General features: G+C 41.5%; 1 non-coding gene across 1 annotated transcript; it reads left to right on the top strand.

The window, feature by feature from the left end:
* The first annotated feature begins 686 nt into the window (after positions 1-686).
* LOC123458886 lies at positions 687-876 on the top strand. The gene has a single exon (XR_006635836.1). It is a non-coding gene; the product is annotated as a U2 spliceosomal RNA (small nuclear RNA).
* Positions 877-20,404: the final 19,528 nt, after the last annotated feature.

The raw sequence follows: 20,404 nt of genomic DNA on the forward strand, positions 1-20,404 counted from the left end.
ATAAGGAACATGGGTTAAAAAAAAAATTAGCAAAAGAGTTAAAAGGAGCTAATTGCCATAGTAAAAGATATTTTAAAAACACAATAAATTGAGATTGCTTCAAGTTCTTTAAGCAAATTTTTTAATTTTATCAGGAGGAGTTGTTCTTTTTATGTGTGTGTATATGTGTTTATGTGTTTATGTGTGCTCATTGTGCTTGCTAGTCGTGTCATGCTTGTGACTGTTTGTAACTAAAGAGATGAGACAGATGCAGGTGACATTCCTTTCTCTTCTAGAGAACTATTTTAAGGAAATCAAAGACATAAGCATAGAAATTAAAAATGAAAAGTTAAATGTCTTTTACAGGAATGAATTTGCCAGATATTTGTTCTAGGTCAAGTTCACCTTACATAGAGGATTATTAAAAACAAAAAAACTTCCTCTAAAGAGGTAACATATAATTTATCAGATATATATATAAAAAGATTGTAATGTCCTGTTACTTAAAAGAAGGAGATAACTGATCTGACCTCTGAGCCAGCCTGCCACAAGATAACAACACAATTTGCCTTAGCTATTCCTAATAAAATCATTCCCAAGTGTGTTATTGGTATTAATCATATAAAATTGTATTAAGACTGCTTTCCTTTTTAGTAATAGGATTAATCAATTTGGTGTAAGTTTTTAATAGCCTTATAAGAAAGATAATCACTTCTCAGCCTTTTGACTAAGATCAAGTGTAGTATCTGTTTTTATCAGTTTAATATCTGATATGTCTTATATCTGAGGACAATATATTAAATGGATTTTGGAGCTTGGAGTTGGAATAGGAGCTTGCTCCATCCACTCCACGCATTGACCTGGTATTTCAGTATTTCCAGGAATGGTGCACTCCCTCAGGGGAGGAAAAAGAGAGAGAGAGAGAGAAAGAGAGAAGATAATTAATGATGGGGTGAGATGAATTGATTGAAGGAACTGGAAAAGAATTTTTCAATGTTGGGACATAGAATGCTCATTAAAAATGCTTTTTGAGTGGTACTGAGAATGTTAAAGTATGTGGATAAAGATGTGCGTATGTAGGAAAGAATTTTCAGGCTAAACCTAAATGCTATGCCTAAAGTTAGAGATTCTTCAACTGTTTACAGACTCTTAAGGATACTCTAAAAGTTTTATATAGGGACATAGTCTTAATCTAAATTCATCTTACATTAGACACAGGTGATGCCTATGTTAGGTGGGTCACAAAGTCATAAGTACAGATGTAATTGGAGGTTTAACCAGGTTAAACATAGACAAGAGTCTATCACCTTGTGTTTTGCAATTGGGTAAATTTGCTATGTAAAAACAAACAACTTCGGAATAGGAAAGAAATGTCAGGATGCTTATCTCTCTGCTCTGTAATTTCATTTTGCTCATGCTTTCCAACATATACTACTTAAATTCATGGAAAGCTGGATTCTGGGGAAAAAAAAAAAAAACAGATGAAACCCCCTTTACCTCAAACCCCATGCAAGTTTAAGCCATGTGTCCCCCAGACTCTGACTAGAGACAAAAATGGCCAATTGTCTCTGACAAGAAAAAAGGAATACAGCATATAACTGTGGTTCTCTTTAGTTCCTCTCTTATGAACACCTAAAGTCACATCTGTTAGATAAAGTCTCTCACTAGACAAAATGTTAAATAGATAAACTGAGTCTTATGATAAGGCCTCACTCATTAACAGGTCACTGTGGCTAATTTGTTATGATTTAAGGGTTATAAAACTGTCTTTAAGACTCGGTAAAGTAAATTAGGTTCCTCTTTTCATCAAGGTTTTAACTATTCTAAAGATAAAGGCTCACATAGAAATGGTCAATTTCTAAAGGTGAAGTACTCATACCTAAAGACATTGTGACTTTACAGATAGCTTCTGTCTTATTTATGCTAATTTTATTGAATGGTCATAACTAGGTTTAATCACTTACGTTTAAGTGATTTAATCTCAGTAATAATAACTTTCATCTTCCTGGGATTTGTTGGGATAGCTTACTTAAACTTTATCAAATTTAAGTCATGGGTAAAACATAAAATTGTTTTATGTTAATAAATATTTCTGTGTTACATAAAATCAATAGCAATCAAGTTTAAGACAAAATCACTGGTTGTCAAATAATGTTTTTTCTTTCAAAAAATTTATCAAGGGTTATATTAATATTTAGCTAGCTATTTTGGCTCAGGAAAAACCAAATTCTACTCTATTGTATGTAAAGTAACTGTCTCAATTTCTGCATCTTAAGTTCAGTGCTTATAACAAAATTAACTCTTAAGATATATTCCCTACCTTAGGGTACAGTCTCATGCTCAAACAATGGTTCTCATCTAAAATTTATACATACATATATATATATAAAGCTCCATGGTTCTGTTTCCAATGTTCTCTGGGTGATTGGTACCCACACAGGTATCTGAACTAATCAAAGATGTTTTCACACAGGTGCTAAGACCTTATACTGTCTTACTTGTTCTTTTCTGATAATTTCTAGGTTAAATTAGTTAAGTTTATAAATCAATTGGTACTGTTTTCAAGACTGGTAACAAGTTCTGCCTATATTTATAAATGTTAGATATTCAAAATGTGAGATGTGCCTACTTCCTATGCCTCAGATATATGGCTTATGCTGCCACAGTACAACAAAAATTTTAAAGATAGGACAAAATGATTTTAGAAGCCCTTGCGCCATTCTTTAACTAAGTCTATTTCAGTAATCAAATGTGCTCTATATGTACATACATCCAGGCTGGTGTAACTTCCTTTCTGATTGTGTTAATCACCTATGTATAAGCCAAAGCCAACTGGAATCATTAGAATAAAAAGTGTCAATATTTTGGCCTGTACTCCCATGTCATGAGGCCACTGGAGATGATGGGACACTTCTACACTGGCCCCCTGGTAAGTCACCTGTCTTCCTGAGCAGGGAAGATATGGAGACCCAAGCAAAATTGGTGTACATTCTAAAACAGGAGAGTCACAATTGAAGAATAATTGGCCCTCCTGACTTCCCAAAAAAGGGAAAATTACTTGGCCAGCATGGCCCTGACTCATCCTAACAGGCAAGACACCAGTAAACTATGGGGCTACTTCTGTGTCCCTGAAGTCTCTTTGGAGAGCCATTAATGACCTCTAAAATTAATCCCTAATTAACCTTTGGCTATCTGCATGGTCTTAAACACTCAGAGAGAAATCTGTAACCAAAGATCAATAAATATAAATATGAATATAAATATAAATTATAGATATATATATATGTATATATATCCTTAAATTTATAAATGGCCCTTAACTTCTGAAATTAGCTACAGCCACGTTGTACAGGAACAACTTGCTGCAGGCCATATTGGACCTACCACCTCTCCTTGGAATACTCCTATCTTTGTATTGCTCCAGGATCTTAGAGAAATTAATAAGGCCATGGTACCTACGGGGGCCCTACAACCAGGTCTCCCCACTCCAGGAGCAATTCCTGCAGGACATTGTACAATCATTATTGACCTAAAGGATTGCTTTTTTTTTTTTTTTTACAATTCCCTTACACTCCTTGTCAGTATTTTACATTTAGTTTACCTGTGGTAAATTTTAGAGGCCCTAAAGATAGTGGAGGCTACAATTCTGAGCCAAAGAGTCACTTTTCTCTCTTAGAAAAAGCCTCTTCTCCTGGTCATTTGTGCCACTGACTTTACACCCACTGGGGTGTTCTGGCAGGAGGGGCCCCTCTTCTGGGTCCATTTACCCTCCAAAAGTTAAAAACGGGGGATTTATATCCCATAAAAGGCTCTCCAAGAAATATCCTTCATCATGCCTTGTTTGTCCTAAACTTTTTAACCCTTGATACTCAGGGAAATTCAGCAGCTGATTGCTTTGGGCACACAAATACAAAAAATACCTTTGCCAAAGCCATGTGGAAAGATCCTTTAACCTTAAAATGGAATGGCCCAGACCCAGTACTCATTTGGGGCCGAGGATCAGTATGCTTGTTTGACACCAAAGAAAATACTTTGGGATGGCTACCAGAGAGACTTGTAAAACAAGCTGATGATCCTCCAGTGACATCTCACATGTCCAGGGAAGAAACACTTCCCTGAGAGAATCTCCCTTTATCCCTAACAGGACAAAGCTGGAAGGACCTCTACTTATCTTAATCTTCTCACTCATAATCTGACCCATTATTATAATTAAAATCATGTCTTTTATATGTCAACAGATTAAAGCCATTAAGGTGCAGCCTTTACAGGTCCATTATCACAGACTGGAGCTGGCGGATCGAGGCGTTGCCACTGAAGACCTGCCACCTGCAGCTGTCACTCTCCCTTGATCTTACATTCTGTACTTATTTACTATTCTGCTGTCCTCTACACCTCTGCTATCGCTGCGGTCTACCTCTCTTGGCCAAATAGCTACCCCTCCTTTAGGAGCTGCATAGGATCCAAACCTATACATATCAGCTCACAATGAAGTGAGTGTGATATGGGCACCAATGTGGGTGCGAGGCAAAGCACTGCAGGGGAAGGTCCTTATCTGACCACTTCTGGATTCCCTGAGAGGTATACCTGGCTTCCATGGAGGTTGGTATCATAACTGTGATCACTAAGGCTGTGCCCCACTCTCCGGCCACATAGGCCCAACCTCCCCTCCCCAAAAGGTACCAAGGGCCAAAGATTGTGGGAAAAAGACATCCCACGGGAGGAGTAGGGTCCCTACTCCCCCAGTTGGTTAATGCCCACCACTGCAAAGCGGGCCTCCCGAGGAGATGTTGGGAGCTATGAATCAAACCTCCACCATGTTAACAGAAACCGCCATATAACAAGTTAAGTTTCTACTTCCTCACCTAATACTCAACTACCAGGGGATTGTAAGCTTGGCTGAATACTCCCTCATCCTGCTGGTAGCTGATGAAGAAACAAAGGCATTGCAGCCCACTGCTGAATAGCGGGCCTCCCCCTCTTTTGCATAAAAGAAGGGAGGAGATGTCAGGAGCCATAAAGCAAAAGCCTCTCCATTTTGCCTGGGCCTGCTCATAAACTGACTCATTACTCAGAAAGCTGGTCCATCCAGCTTTCTGTTAGGTACTTCTGGAACCAGTCAGCAGACTGCTTACAGAATCTTATCTTTTGCAAAAGGTCAGTTTATGGTCAGGATGTGAAGCCTGGTGCAGTCAGGATGTTAAGCCAGTTAGGCAAGATTAGATGAACACCTAATTACATCCCCTCTAGGTTTCCTGACAAGTCCTTGCCCTGGCCATGTGCCCTTCCCCCTACAACTCCTTGCCCTGACCATGTCCCCTTCTCCCTACAACCCTATATAAACCTACATGTAAGAATAAACGCTCAAGGCCATGACAAACATCTAGCATGGTCTCCTTCTTGTGTCTGTTTGCCTTCTTTCATTCAGGTTAATTTTCCCCTGGCTTCTTTGTTCGACTCCCCACTGGCCAGGGCATACTTTCTTGCCTTTTCATTCTTTAATTGGCAATGGCTATAAGATGTTTATTAGGAATGCAGAGGTGTCTCAACCCAGTTGAAGCCACTGACTCTTTACTTTGTCCTGTGAAAGTGCCCAGTAAGTGATCTTTTGTTATCAAAGGGCCAAACCTTGCTGAGGGAATGGCAATGCCATAGCCGTGAAACCAGCTACTAACAGGAAAACAAAACAAAACAAAAAACTTCCTTTGTCAAGTTCACATCAAAATCTCCCCAGAGAAGATAATGGAGCCTTGATTTATTTTTCACTTTATTTAGCTCTGACTTCTGCCTACATAATTCTTATTCTTTTTGCTGTTTCCCAAGTCCCAGGATTCCTTATCTTTACAACTGTTTTCCCAACTCCCTTAAGGGTGAGCCTTCAGTTACTTTCTTTTTTAATCTCTCATCTGTCCAGTGATCAACCTTCTCAAAATTCTCACAAGAAACTCATCTGTCATAATTCTCTTGTTCTTATTATATACTAATATCACTTCTGACTGTTATTCTCTTACATGCTTTTCAAAAAGAGACCTGATTTCAAAATAATGAGAAATGTAGAGCTACAATAAATTAAAATATGAATTTATGCAGATGCTGTAGAAAGTAACACAATTATATTCACTACCTCAATATGTTATAATAAAAAAATGAAGATTTGAGGCAGCCTTCTGCATAATATTGCCCCAATTCTCCAATTCACTTTGGATAGCTAAACTTGATGATTTTGTTCTTGGATAATTTACCTTGTGATGCAGAGAGAAGTAAAGGTAGACAACTCCCTAACCATAAATTCTGGACAGAAAACCTGCCTGCCCGAGCATGAATGGTTTTTGGAGCCCATCTATGACCCCTACTCTTCAGCCATTCCCAAAGCACAGAAGTCAAATATGAGCATTTCTCACAACCAAAGAGCATGTCTCCTATGCTTCATTTTTTAATCTCTAGAAGGAACTTAAACAGTGCTTTGTTTTCTACAACCTCAAAAAACAGAGGTTCCCTAATGGAAGCAGCTGTGAAGAACCAAGGAAGCGTGCATATTAGCTAGATACTGTGCCGCTCAGAATTTAGACAACCACCGAGACAGTTTCCTTTCGGACCCGTGGTTTTATTAAAGTCAACAAGGGGTTGATTGGCGGGTTCAGAGCAAAGGCAGTGAGGAGGGAACTTTGAACCACCTAGTAAGAGAAAGAGAAGGTTTTTAAGTCTTTTTGTGGGGCAGTATGGAGGGAGGGTCTTACACTGAGTTGTGGACTGTCTGGCCCTCCACGTGGGGTGTTGGCTTCACACACTGGTGGGAATTATACTGGAGCCATACCATCCAAAATCTTTGTAAGGTGGGCTTTTGATCTTGGTTTGCGCCTAAGAGAGAAATCATTTCCTCTCATTCAGGTATACAAGGACCCAGGAATTACCATTATAGAAAGTGTTAATCCCAGACTAAGCCAACACTTTGAAACCTCAATTTCCATAATAGAGGGTAGCTTCCTCAGGGAGTTAGAGCTGGGCCAGAGGGAACTAGGGAGGGTGTGGATGAAAGGGAAGACTACTGAAATCCTTTAAATATCACCTCTCAGAAGTCTCTAGCCATTTTCTTGGGAGGCTTGCAATAAATTTAATATAGTATTTCATATAAAGTTTTTTTTATTGAAACCATGTTTGGCCCATTAAACATAAATAGGACACTGCATATACAGAATAAATATTTAGGAAAAAAGAAAAAAATATGTGTAGTGAAAAATATATTATTATTCAGCCCTCCATTCATCCATCCGTCCATCTATCTATCCATCCTCTACAAACATTCACAGAGAATATATATCAGGTTGAGCATTGTGATAGATGTTAAGAATATCAAAGTAAATAAGATACATCAAGGTTAATATGTGCTTCCATCTTTTAAAAATCGATTTGATTCATGGGAAGAGCCAAGCCTGGTAATAAATGAGAGCTCAAGCTGAGAACTGCTGGTTTTAATCACAAACAAACAAACAGAGTCCCACATTGAGACAATCAGAGCAGCTGCCTGAAGGTCTGTACGCGTGCCTCTGCCCTTTCGTCTATGTTTTGCCGCTAGGCAAACCTTGGCTCCTGCAGCTTCCCATAGATAATGAGCACTGTGCCTCACAGACATGTTCTGTGATCCTCTAATGTCAGTGATCACGTCCTGCTCTCCATCATACTTAATGCTATACATAGATTTCTTTCTTCCTTAACTACTTCTTGAGGGCAGGGACTATCTTTCTTGCTTGTCACTTCCTATTGTACATGATATTGCACATATTAGGTATTTTGTCAGTATTTGAAAACTGAGGACTTGATGTGAGAAGGGAAAGTTGGTTCAGTGGTGGGAGATTTTACTTGGAAGAGAGGAAGGGTTTTTTTTTTTTTTTTTCCACCTTGAAAGATAGAAAGAACTATAGGGAAACTGGTATGAAGTGAAAGCTCATTTCTAATTGTCAGATGAAATGATGCATCTGTTAGGTCAGGACAGGCTTCCAAAATGGAGTCACCAAGGACAGTAGGATGGCAATAGACATAAGGAAGTGGATTATCCACATTCCTCAAGAAACTGCCCAGCCATTATCCCTTCCTTGCTAACAATACCCCCAGGTCATGATTTCCTGGCCCCTTATCTCCTAAGTCACCTGCTCACTGTTCTGGTCTCACATCCTAGCTATTTGAAATGGCTAATGGAAAGAACAAAGGAGTTCATTTCTCTTCCTCACTTTCCCCCAACTGAAGAAGCCCTATAAAGGCACTATCTGGAATCTCAGGTTGGCTGTGCTCTGCTCTTGAGAGCCAGCCCTGGCAGCTCATGTGTTTCCTGAATAAAAGCTTTCATCTTTGCCTCAGAATGGTTTACATGGTCTCGGCCACTCCCAAACCTTACATCTGGTGCCATGACTCAGATAGGAGGCTTCCAGTTGCCCTCTTGTGTGGCCAGACCTCCTTTCCCCTGATCGGAACACCAAGCTGCCATTGACCCTCTGACGGCTTCAGACCATCTCTGCCTGTCACTGGCTTTCACACCCACCACAATTCAGCCTTGCTCTTCTTCCCTTCATCTCCTCCCTCCTTCTCGGTACGTGTCCCTCTCAGGTTGGTCTCTCTCAGGTTTAATCCCTCCCTCCTAGTAGAAGCCATGCCAGCATGCCAGGCCCACCCCTGGGCTGCTTTTGGACCCCAACCCCATGTCTCAAGAAAGACGCACTCTGGACACCTCATGTCTTTTGGTCTCTGGTCTACTGTACCCTATGGGGCCCCACTTGGCTCAGTTGCACCATCTCAGAACACTCTCCTCCTCCCTCCTCTCCCTCTCCCTCCTGAGCTCTCATCTTTCACTGCCAGCCGCTTTTGCCATTGGAAGCACAGTCACTCACCTCACCCACTCACTCACAGGCTAAAAAGGCAACAGGAAGGAGCAGGCCCGTTCACTCTGATCGGCCAGGGGTTCATATTGGTACTCTGTAGAAATCCAGCTTAAGCCTTGGTTCCTTTCTCTCACCCTTGTTTTGCTCTTTCCCTGCCTCCTTACAGAACTTACAGCCTCTATGCTTGGATGACATCTTATCTTTCTCTGCAACTCTGTCTGGACACTATATAAGCTGGACAATGGGTCCAAATGGCCTGAACATGGTACTTTTGATTGCCAAATTCTGGTGATTTAAAAATCTTCTGCCAACATGCAGGCAAATGCTCCAAAATATCCTATACTCAAACATTTTCACTCTGCATTCACAACCTTCTCTCTGCTCTACCTGATCTTCTCACCAGGTCCCTCTAGCCAAGGTCTCAGGAATGCGCTCTCATTCAACCCCTCCCCCATACTCATCCTCACCCTCTGCTTTTGACCCAGATGCCATAGATGACCTCACCCCAACAGCTCCTCTGGCTCCTCCAGCTCCCTCAACCTCTCCTGACCCCTTGCCTGGTAAAAAGGTTTGATTTTAGTCTCCAGAGTTGTATATAGAATAGAAATTTAAGATGAGAATGCATAGCTTCTGAATAAATAAATGAAATGAATGAATATGTAAAGGGGAAGTGGTTGTCTAAAGTCTATATGAAAAGTGCCCATAAAATGAATGTGTGTATGTGTGAGGATGTATGTGGCTCACAGCCCTAAGGCTGCAGAAAGATTTCTGTTCTAAGCAGTGCCATTTCATTTCATTTCATTGTGGGGGATATTCTCCACCAAGCCCACTGCATTAGATAGCATAGCCAAATTTTACTGTTGAGTGTCCCCCAGAAGGAACACTAAAAGTAATTAAGATGATAGAAAAAAAAAGTAATATTCTCCTCCTTTCAAACTTTTAAAGAGTTGTAAAATGGCAGGATCAGAAAGCCTCCTTGTAGTGCTGAGAGAAGTCCAAAACTCTCCCTGGAATTTAGGAAGAAAAAAAATGGCTCTTTCTTAGCTTCCCTGCCTTGCAGAGCCAGGGCATTGCAAGCACAGGGAATCACAAGATCCTGGTACCAGCATGATGATGGGTGAATGCCAAGTTGCTGTGAATAGATGGGAACTTCTTATAAGAAATTTGCAACTGCTTTACCTTATCCTTCTATGCTTCCATGAAACTACTAACAAACAACAGCCTCAAAATTTGTGCTTAAAAATAGAAGTACTTGATATTGATTTTGCAAAAAAAAAAAAAAAATTCTAAAATTTCTAGTAATGTTCAAATTTGCTTTCATATTTTTTGAAAAATGTGTTTTAGGAAAGTTATAAGAAACAAAGTTCCAAAATCAATAAGTGATAAAATCTATATGTTTATTCTGGGTAAATAGTATAAGTCAAATCTGTTCTTTTACAAACAAGTTATTGCAAAAGGCCTTTTATTAAAAGTCATATGGTAAGGACAATTAAGTCAACTGGCTTAAAGTTCTTGATAAAGTAATTGATAAAATATTGTTTTCAGGGCTACTAAAATGTTCTGCCTATACTTATAACTAACAGATACTTAAAAGATAGAATATGTATGCTTTCTATGATCCAGATATAGCTTACAGTGTCACCTGACAACTAAACTTAAATATTAATCAAAATAATTTTAAACCATTGTGTCATTCTCTAACCAGATCTGCTTTGCTAACCGGATAAATTCTGCTCCCTTTTAATTAATCTGTTCTTCTAATCAGATATGTATAGTCTCTCTGAGTGATTAATAACCATATATAGAAGCCAAACTGAATGGGAAACATTGGAGTTAAAAGGATAACCAATATTTTGGCTCCTGCCCCTGGGTCAAAAGGCCACAGGAGATGATGAGACACTGAACTTCTAGCCTTTGTTATGTTACCTGTCTTCTTGACGAGAGCCAGAAATGAATTACAAGTCAGTGTATCTGTAACAGGAGAGTCACACTGGAGAAAAATCAGTGCTACAGGCTTCCCAAAAGAGGGAGGGTCACTTGGTCAGCATGGCCTTGACTTATCCTAGCAGATGACAATGCTGAGAGTCATAGAACTCCTTACAGGTCCCTAAGAGTCTCTACTACAGCACCATTATGGACCTCCAAATATATAGTTAATTCTGGCAGCCTACATTATTCAACCAGTAAGAAAAATATAACTACAATATAAACAAAGATTCAGACTAATAGGCTCCCATGTCTGATGTTGACTTACAAAATGAAATTCTAACATTAACTTATGCCTTCTGCCTCTGCTGTCCATGATTACTTCTGAACTCCACTTAAACTGGCTCCAGCTCCTCCCATTTGCCTTAGCCAGAATCAGAGCTATTCCTTGGGCCCCCTCCTTCCTTAGCCCTTACCCTATCTCATCCAGGGATAAGTACTCTGCAACCTCAATGGACACTCTAAAACTTAAACTCTCTTTTGTTCCTACTCTTTCCCTGATCCCAAAATGCTCCTCTTGAATATACTGATGCCCCTCTGCCTCCTCTCTCTTGCCCCAAGCCCTCTATCTCTCTCCTTGGAATGCTCACCCCCCCTTTATGCCTGACATTTTGATGTCATAGCTGTTGACAAGATTAACAAGCTCCTTAATTCTCCCTTCTGTCTTCTCATGGAATGCCCAGAGCCCATGTCCTTCTCCTTCTCTGTAATGTGTCACCAGCAACTTGCCTGAAGCCAGCTCAATACAGGGATGGTACAAGAGAAGTTTCTGTTTCATTCAAGACCAAGTAGTAACAACATGCTACAGTGGTGCTATTGATCTCACCACTCTGCCATCTCTAGCCACCATAAAACTGTCTCCTCATCACCTGTCCTGAAGGGAGCCCCCATCAACTGCATTATCCAGCCTCTCCCATAAGAACTCATCACCCTTATGGCCAACATGAACAAAATAACCTCAGTCTCTTATCATTAACAAATGGCTGGAATGTTAGGTTGGGACAGGCTCCCAAAATGGAGTCACCAAGGGCAGCAGAATGGCAACAGACATAAGGAAGTAGATTATCCACATTCCTCAACAACTGCCCAGCCATTATCCCTTTCTTGCCTGACAATGCCCCAAGACCATGTTTTCATGTCCTCTTGTCTCCTAAGTCACCTGCTCACTAGTCTGGTCTCATACCCTAGCTATTTGAAATGGCTAATGTAAAGAACAAAGGAGTTATTTTCTCTTCCTCACCTCCCCCACAACTGAAGAAGCCCTATAAAAGTGCACTATCTGAAATCTCAGATTGGCTGTGCTCCTCTCTGTGAGCCAGCCATGACAGCTCATGCTTTTCCTGAATACAAGCTTTCATCTTTGTCTCAGAATGGTTTGTGTGGTAATGGTCACTCCTGAACTTTACAGCATCAAAGATGCTACTGCTGGGCTGGAAAGATGGCTTAGTGGTTAAGGCACATGCCTGTGAAGCCTAAGGACCCCAGTTCGATTCTCCAGGTCCCACGTTAGCCAGATGCACAAGGGGGTGCAAGCGTCTAGAGTTCTTTTGCAGTGGCTAGAGGCCCTGGCTCTCTTTCTCTCTGTGACTCAAATAAATAATTTAAAATAAAATCTTTAAAAAAAGATGCTACTGTTGACAATATTGATTATTATAATCTTTTTAATTATATTACTACAAAACTGTTTCAACTTTAAAAATTATTTTCGGGCTGGAGAGATGGCCTAGCGGTTAAGCGCTTGCCTGTGAAGCCTAAGGACCCCGGTTCGAGGCTTGGTTCCCCAGGTCCCACGTTAGCCAGATGCACAAGGCGGCGCACGCGTCTGGAGTTCGTTTGCAGAGGCTGGAAGCCCTGGTGCGCCCATTCTCTCTCTCTCTCCCTCTATCTGTCTTTCTCTCTGTGTCTGTTGCTCTCAAATAAATAAATAAATAAAAAATGAACAACAAAAAAAAAATTATTTTCCATAAACTTCATAGAAAGGGGAGCCCAACACAATTGGGACTTTCTGGCATTGAGTTCAATTGTTTTTTCATCCTACCTCTTTGATTACACACACCACACACACACACACACACACACACACACACACACACACGCACACACACACAATATGGATAATTCTTTTAGTTTTCTGCTTATTTCTCCAATTCTCTCTTAAAGTATTAAGACCTGATTTGGGGCTGAGGAGATTTCTCAATGGGTAAAGCATTTGCTGTATAAGCATAACCCTGGTTCTGATCACCAGAAAACACAGAAGCAAGTTGCATAGGGCAAGCATGTATAATCTCAATGTGCCTCCAGCAAGAAGGAAAATGGTAACAAGACAATCCCACCTGCCTGGCAAACATAGCTATGAACAATGAGTAAGACTGCTTCAATCAAGGTAGGAGGTGAAGACTGGTATTCATAGTTGGCTTCTCATCTCCACAAATGCACCATAACATTCACATACCTTTATTCAAACACAGAAGCACTCCCCTCTCCCTCTCTGTTTCTCCCTCTCTCTCTCTCTCATACACACACTTACACACACACACACACACACACACACACACACAAGAAAAAATATCTAATCTGAAGTAATTCATTATATAATGTTGTTTTATATCAGTTATAGAGTTCCTGACTTCCTTCCTATACCATTTTGTTACAATCTATCCAGATTTTGTTCCAGTTAAACAGACTGGTAAGTAAGGCACTGAAGGAAAACATGCAGTGATATCTCATTCTCTTTTCATGGATTGCCTGGGTCTTTTTCACTTTCAAATTAGTTAAAATCATTAACATTGCTTTCCAGGTGTCAATCACGTCCCCCTTCTCCTCTGAGTCAGATTCCTTTTTTCAGCTGGAAGGAAGATAGCATACATGTGCATGAATTTAAAATTAAATAAACAAACAACATACACCTTTGGGATGATATGTTGATAAGGCAGTAGTTGTCTCAAATATGCTTTATTTCACCCTAAAGTGAAGGAATTGAAAAAAGTATAAGGACATAGAACAATGCGAAAGCCACTTTTCATTTGGGACCTGGGATGATGCCTCAGTGGATAAAGTGTTTGCTAGGCAAGTGTGAGTACCTGAGTTTGGATCCTCAGAACACACATAAAAAGTGAGCAGCACAAATTCCAGTGTGCCCATGGCACTCTGCACGAGGAAGGCAGAAGAAGAAGCTCACAGACCAGCTTGCCTGGCAAACGAGGCAGAAGGCAAGAACCAACACTCAGGGCTGTCCTCTGACTTACGCACATACACTGTGGCATGCATGCAACCCACACACATGTGCATGCCCGTACATACATACATACACACACATACACGCACACACAAATTGTTTTTCTAAGTTATCCAAACTTATATTTTCTAGACATGGTTGCTATTAGAAATCTCAAAGTCATGATACTGATCCTTGAATTATTTTCACTTTGATATCAAACTTAAAGCACACTTTATACTTAGTGATTCGTACATCTTTATACAGTTTATATGTATATACACAAATCCACCGTAACTACTATTACTCAAAATGTTTTTAAGCTTTTCAAAGGATGTAGTTCTACCCAGTTATGCTAACAACATTTTCTTTTCTTGAAACAGGATCCCATGTAGCCCAGGTTGGCCTAGAACTCAGTATGTAGCTAAGGATGATCTTGAACTCTGCCTCCATCTCCTGAGTACTGGGATTAGAGGTGTGCACCACCATGCCAAGTTTATGTGGTGAAAAGAATTGAACCCAGGACCTTATGCATCCTAGGCAAGCACTCGACCAATTAAACTACTCCTCCAGCCTGAAGATAAAGTTTTGATATATAAAAATGCCTCACCTAACTTTTATCTATTAACCCTTCAAACATATAACAAGCTAAAATGCTACTTAAAATATTTTGAATTTGTAGAAGTTTCATCTTAATATGTAGGTATCTGCCTTTTTGCGCTATTGGGGGGGGGGGCATTCTGGATAACTCCTGGAATTTGCCTATCCAGGTGTGGGCAAACTGCATCTAAGAACAGAGCCTTAGAAATAGAACTAACTCTTGGGATACCCAGCCTGGGAGTGGGCTAGCTGTCTCAGCAGCAGCCCAAGGAATAAAGAAGCTCAAGAGGAGTTTAAGCCATTAGTAAACGTGTTGCATCTGCTGTAGCTGCCTCACTGCTCTTCCTGTGGCTATAGCTTTCTCTACATGCAGGTACTCATTGGCATTGCCATTGAACAGGAACAAAAATATCAGTAATACTGACTTTGGGCAATCCTTAAACATTTGTCAGAGAGAGAGATGTAGGGGTACGACCTGCTGTAGTCTGTTGATCTAGAACACACATATCCTTGATCACAAATGTAACTGCATTAAGCCCTCCTTGTATGTGAGCTCTTAGTTATATACCTCATTGTCTTCAACACTATGGCCGACACTTCCTATGCATGTGTGCTTATTCCGGATCAAGAGTCTAACCAGGGCACTGAAGAAATTAGGCAAACAGCATAGCTTAAGATCAGCCAGCATCTCTAAACATTGCTTGTTGATATTGGTCATCTGTGCTGTTCAGGCAAAGGTACTCCAAGACAGAGGAAACCTAGTCACATTTCTGTAAGCAGGTGGATAACATAGTTGCAAGGTAACCTTTAGGGTAAGTTACAAGTAAGAAATTTAGCATGTCACAGCAATAATTTCAGAAAAGTTATTTGTAATATACATAAGAAATATTCCCACAGTTCTTTCTCATAGTTCACCCCCATATTTCATACTTCTAGTTAATTCCCACAACTTGTTCTTATAGTTCATCCTCACAATTTGCCCCAACACAGTACTTTGTGTAGGCCAGTAATATTACCAATTTATTTATCTATTCAAAGATTACTGAGGGCCTGGAGAAATGGCTTAGTGGTTAAGGTGCTTACCTGTAAAGCCAAAGGACCCATGTTTGATTTCCCAAGACCTACATAAGCCAGATGCACAATTTGCAGTGTTTGGAGGCTCTGGTGCGCCCATTCCCTCTCTCTATTTGACTCTCTCTCTCAAATAAGTAATCTGAGAGTACAACAGGAATCTTAGTTCTCACTTCAGTCAATAGATTCACTGCCCTAAAAAGGACATCTTTATCACCTCCTCCAAAGCTCAGAGAACACTGTAGAAGAGGGGACAGAAAGAAAGTAACTGGAAGATGAGGGAGAGTGCTATGCAATGCTGCCTTCTAGTTGCAATATGGCCCCTTACCCTCATGAACTCATAGAAGCTGGGATTACTTGCACACACTTGAGCCCATCCACATTCCACCTTAGATGGGCCCAGGAGGCTCGCATGCTCCCTGAGGAATGATATTGGCAAAAAATATTTGTTGGGGATGGGGAGTCATGTTCTTCAGTGATGTAGCCACTGGTTTAGTTGTCCATACTCCAATGAGTACCTCCAACCCGAGCTTAGGAAAGAAGTCCTAATTTAACTCAGTGAATCACAAAGAAAATACAAATGTATGAAGGGGACTAGCTAGGAAGAAGCAGGGATTTAGCAATAATGGGAAGGAATAAGATAGAGTAATGGGGAGTGAATATAATAAAAATATATACATTTATGAAGTTGTCAAAAATAAAAACTTTATCCGCAACTAGTTGAGGGTTGTGACATTAGTGTTCCTTTGCACTTGCACCTGACTCTGAGGAGTTTGGTCAAATATAAGTAACGTTGCTATGCCAATGGCCAGACAGGAGTGCCTGTCCACCTGCCCTTCAGGGTTGATGTCAGGTAGCATTTAAAACATGTCCCAGGAAAGGATCGGGTCTCTGTGAACTCCACATACCTCTAGCAAGGGAAGGACTCTACAGTTCATTTTACTTATGACACAACTATGCTGGAGAGCTTTAATGTGAACTGTGAGCTGAAAAGATAAATTGAAAAGTTGTGGGAGGATGAACTACAGGGGGCAAAGCAGAGGCAGGGACATGAGGTGAGAGGTGGTGTCAGCAGCTGACAAGACTAATTGGCTGCATTGTCCCTGGAAGTTGCTTTAGTTCACTGTATTTTACTTTATTATTGTTTTGCTGTTATGACAGACTATCTGGCTTGGGAGATGGCTCAGTGATATACAAGCATGCGTACTTTTTGCTATCTTCCTTCACCGCAAACTTTCCTCTCTTGCCCCAGGATGACTGCAGGTATCAGCTCACCACAGGTGGGACAGCCCCTATGGCAGGAAAGACATGCCTTTCTTCTCTCTTCAAATATTTCTTTGTTTGGGAGAGAAAGGGAGAAGAATGGGCACACCAGGACCTGTAGCCACTGCAAACAAACCCCAGCTGCTCACGCCACCTTGTTCATCTGGCTTTCTACAGGTGCTGCAGAATTGAACCTAGGTCCTTGGGCTTTACAGGCAAAAGCCTTATTGGCTGAGCCATTTCTCCAGCCCCTCTTCTCTATATACCAACATTTCCTTAAGTTTCAGTGGTCAGAATCTGGTCACATGTTTCTCCTAAATCAACCAATGAGAGTGGGGTTGCACTCCTCCCAGCATGAGCAAAGATACTCTAAACAGAGACTCTTGTGCCTTCTGTTTGGCTATTAGACTCTTGAAACAGTGATCCCTAAGGAATCTTGTCTTGTAAGAAGGAAACAGCCAAAGCACATTTGCAACCAAAGGGGGAACTTATCTGACAGGAAGGGATTTCACACAGTTCTGATTGGTCAGACTACTTTTCAGGAGAGTTAAGAGCCCAGGCAATCAGGGGTCAATGATGGATGTGACCCTACCTCAGCCAAGGCTGCTTAGCTAAACATTACCTCTTGCCCTCTAAACCTAAACCTCCAATCAGGACCCTGAAGATGAACTACAGGTCACTGGACCTCTTAATTTGCTCCTTCTGTCAATGTTGCCACATTGAATAAATCTCTATTTTGCACTATTACCTAGCTCTTTAGCTGGCCCATTAAAGACAGTGACTGAGCCTGGCTTGTTAGGGCTTAGCATCCTTGATACTAACAACTCCAGTAATAAGGATCATCATGACTTCATGGTGTTTTTACTGCTGGTCTGAAAACTAGACCACTTTCTCGAGCATGTCTGAGTGAAAGGAAGGACCTGACAGAAAGGTAGCCAAGCTGCTATGGAGGAAGAAGGGCCAACGACCACTGTAAAACTCAGACCCCCATGTGGGCCCATCAGAGTGTGCCGACTCTGAGGGAAACAAAAGTCACCATTTGGCGGCAGGTGTTTTGCATGTGCATGCTGTCGAGTATCAGACTGTGAGCAGCAATAACTATCACAATCCATAGCTAACCAGTTGAGAGACGGGAAGCTGACTCAAGGACTCTCTCACCCCGAAGGAAGAAAGATGTTCTTCATAAGTGACACGCTTACAGCTTGACCAAAGTATAGTCAGGCTCCTGATCACTCTGCAAGGGTCACCATGCACTTTTTCATAAAACACAGCATAAGGACTGGGAAAATGGCTCTGTGGGTAAAAGAGTTTGCTGTACAAACCTGACACCTGATTTCAGATACCTAGAATCCAAATACAGCTGAATGCAGCAGTGCACATGTCTGTAATTCCAAACCACATGTGGCAAGATGGGCGATAGAGGAGGGATATCTGTAAGTTCACGTGCCAGCTAGCATGGCATATGCATCAGCAAACAACAAGAGAGCCTGCCTTAAGCAAGGTGGAAAGTGAAGACCAACACTTGAAGTTGTCCTCTGACCTCTGTATGACTGTGGCACACACACCCACACACCCACGTTACACACACAAAATTAAAGATAACCCAGATGGGTAAGAAGCCTGCTAAATCAGGGTCACAGAAGCCCTGCTCTCCATCTTTGACCGCCTGTGTGATGTCTGTCTGGATTTTTTATTCTCCCTTGCCCAGATAATATCTCATCACCCTGGTCTGTCACTTTGAAACCTGATTCCCAATGCAACAGTGGTGAGAAGCAGTGTGACTACTAAGAGAGGAGATGGCCATCTAATGTCCTCTGAGGTGATACTCGTGGATATTAATATTTCCAGAGGACTTTTTTGTTTGTTTGTTTTTAGAAGTAGGGTCTCACTCTAGCCCAGGATGAGCTGGGATTCACTACAGAGTCTCAGGGTGGCCCCGAACTCACAGCGATCCTTCTACCTCTGTTTCCTGAGTACTGGGATTAAAGGCATGCGCCACCATGCCTGGCTCAACCAGAGGACTTTTTTTTTTTCTTTTTGGTTTTTTGAGGTAGGGTCTCACTTTAGCCCAGGCTGACCTGGAATTCACTATGGAGTCTCAGGATGGCCTTGAACTCATGGCAACCCTCAACCAGAGGACATTTTAAAAAATATTTTTTATTTTTATTTATTTGGTGGAGATAAAGAGGGAGAGAGAGAGACAGAGAGAATAGGCTCACCAGGGCCTCCAATCACTGCAAACCAACTCCAGATGCATGTGCCACCTTGTACATCTGGCTAACATGAGTCCTGGGGAATAGAACCAGGGTCCTTTGGCCTTGGAGGCAAATGCCTTAACTGCTAAATAATCCCTCTAGCCCCAGGGGGTATTCTTTTTTTAATATTTTTTTATTTATTTATTTGACAGCGACCGACAGAGAAAGAGGCAGAGAGAGAGAGAGAGAGAGAGAGAGAGAGAGAGAGAGAGAGAGAGAGAGAGAATGGGCGCGCCAGGGCCTCCAGCCATAGCAAACGAACTCCAGACACATGCGTCCCCTTTGTGCATCTGGCTAACGTGGGTCCTGGGGAATCAAGCCTCGAACCAGGGTCCTTAGCATTCACAGGCAAGCATTTAACCTCTAAGCCATCCCAAAGGGTATTCTTGAAAAGGGAGGTTTCTCCATGTGTCTCTCTCTTCCATATGAACCTACCTGCTTTCCACTTCCGATGGAGTTGATGCAGCCCAATGTCTCCACTGTGCTGTTGGACTTCCCAGTCTCTAGAGCTGGGAGCAAATACATCCTTGCTTTGAAAACACAAGCATCCCTGTAACTCCAGTCCTGGGGCTAGGGACAGAATGAGATAGAAGGATGCCCGAGGCTTGCTAGCCCACCAGCCCCCCCCCCCCAAATGGCAAACACCAGGTTTGGTGAGATTTTTGTCTCATGTACATAAGGTGGAGAATGGTAGACAGGACACTCAACATCTTCCTCTGGCCTCTGTATGTGTGTGCTTGGACACATGCACATTCAATGAACCAGATACCAGCACAAGGGGGAAGGAGATCAACACAGAAAATCAACTCCCACCAAATCAGAGAGCCAGAGCCCCAGAAGCCCCCAAAACATATCACTGAAGCAGACCATAAATGAACCCAGCATGGCTCAGGGAAATTTTGCAGAAGAGGGGGCGGAAAGATGTCAGAGTCACATGTTGGGTCATGATATGCAGAGACATTTATCTTACCCACAACTGTGGGCTAACTCCACAATGCATGACCCATATACCTCAACAAGGAGGGGCCAAGGGTAGGGGGTAGGTCAAGGATGAGCCTAATAATGGTACCAAACTGTATTTGCTGAATACAAAACTAATTAATAAAAAAATTAAAAGTTACCCACTCTAGGGCTGGGTAACTCATGATCAAAGGGTGTCCTCTGACCTC

Source organism: Jaculus jaculus, chromosome 2 (assembly GCF_020740685.1).
Source record: "Jaculus jaculus isolate mJacJac1 chromosome 2, mJacJac1.mat.Y.cur, whole genome shotgun sequence".
In the NCBI taxonomy this organism is placed as follows: Eukaryota; Metazoa; Chordata; class Mammalia; order Rodentia; family Dipodidae; genus Jaculus; species Jaculus jaculus.